This window comes from Seriola lalandi, unplaced genomic scaffold (genome assembly GCF_002814215.2).
Source record: "Seriola lalandi dorsalis isolate HSWRI2012SDOR001 ecotype SW California unplaced genomic scaffold, Sedor1 jcf7180002054935, whole genome shotgun sequence".
NCBI classification, from domain to species: domain Eukaryota; kingdom Metazoa; phylum Chordata; class Actinopteri; order Carangiformes; family Carangidae; genus Seriola; species Seriola lalandi.
In genome coordinates this window covers 33,140-34,953 of record NW_019525487.1, presented here as the reverse complement: position 1 = coordinate 34,953, position 1,814 = coordinate 33,140, and positions in this window count along the sequence as shown.

The following is a 1,814-nucleotide window of genomic DNA, read 5'->3' as shown; positions in this document are numbered from 1 at the left end:
ACCCAGTGATTTTTACATTAAAGACTCTTAAGGGTAGATATTGGGTGTTTTGGCCTTACTTACTCAGAAGATGGGCTTAAGCAACCTCGGTTCCCTTGATGTCATATTTTGGTCACTTTCTGCTCTGCTAGATGGACAAATTATGGGTGTTAGTGTTCAGTTGAAGCTCATCCCCACAGCAGTTATTGCAAGTCCATACAGTCTTATTAGCTTGAGTAGGCCCCAGTCATACACTTGCAAAGCCTGCCTGTTTGTTCTGCTGCAAAAAACTGTCAAATGTGTTGGTCAAATTCTTAGGCCCCAGGGAGCGGGTAAATTGACTTTGGTAATTTTTCCTCAATTGTAGCTATTCATTATGATGTAAAATGAAGTAAAGCATTAAAAAAGCACGGTAGGATCAATGTAAGATGCTGGTTTGAGCCCTAATGGTTTGGAGCCCCGATATGGTCCTTGAACAGATCTAACCTGGGGAAGGCGCTAGAAGGTTGTGCTTCAGGACTCTGTATGGTAACGTCTCTGGGAGTCATCCCTTGGGTTTTGACGCCATTTAAAGCTCAACCCAGTGATTTTTACAAATAAAGGCTCTTAACGGTAGATGTTGGGTGTTTTGGCCTTAATTACTGAGAAGATGGGCTTAAGCAGCCTAGGTTCATATTGATGTCAAATTTTGGTCACTTTTTGCTATGCTAGATCGACAAGTCATAGGCCCTATTTTTCATTTAGAACTCATCTTGACAGCAAACATTATTACAAGTCAATATACTCTTCTTAGTAGGCCTCAACCAAACACTTGTTAAGTCTGCCTACTCCCAAATCTGAACCTGCCCTATGACTTTACAATAGAAGAATATGGAGACATTGAAACAGATCCATTACAATGGTTTTACTTTGCACAACAACATGAACTTCATACTTTATATACTAATAGTTTGAGTTAGGCCTGGCTTTTTAGTTCTTTTCAAAGCATATCCCCTCTGTGAACTGAATTTTTTTTATGTGGTGTGATTACATCAACTATAGCAGATTGTGAAGTCCATGTAGGAGGGAACCTACCGACATTGAGGAGCCTGCGAAAGATCCCCAAGTACCAATCCCTGCAGAGTTTAGACTGGTAAGCAACTCATCAGCCACCATCTATAACTAGATTTTATAAGATGATAATTACAATTGTAACAATCACACCTTGGAGTACAAAGAATTGGAAAAACCTCTTACCCATTCTCTGTGGTCATGATTGGTCATGATGAAAACATCTGTAGGTCAAACTTGTGAGCATTAAAATATTAATATTTCTAATTTACAGCATAATTGGTAAGAGTAAATAAAAATTGTGTTCATCTTCACAACTTTATAAATAGAACAAACCACAAAGTAGATGATGTGGTTTTGATCTTTGCATACCGAGTAGCTGGTTGAGATTAGACCTCATATGTGCAAACCCCTTGAGTTGAAGCCCGTGAAAATATTAAAATCTCTGGCCTCCAACATTATTTGCAAGAAAATATGTAAAATTATAATGTTCAATAATCTACAATGAGCTAATGAACACATGAATATCCCTTTAGGGATAAATTAAGTATCTATCTATCTATCTATCTATCTCCAGTAGCTTTGCTGCACCTATCCTCAGGAATTACGAAATAAACTCACCTTTCCAACATGAACTCTTTTATTAGATAAAACAAAATGGAGGCCTCAGAAACCACAGAAAAATAAAATACAAAATCCCCAATTTTGTACTGTTTTATTGCCTTATTTTCTGAATCTTTATTAGTCCACACTTTTTATTCTTCAAGCACACCTCCTCCCTTCTA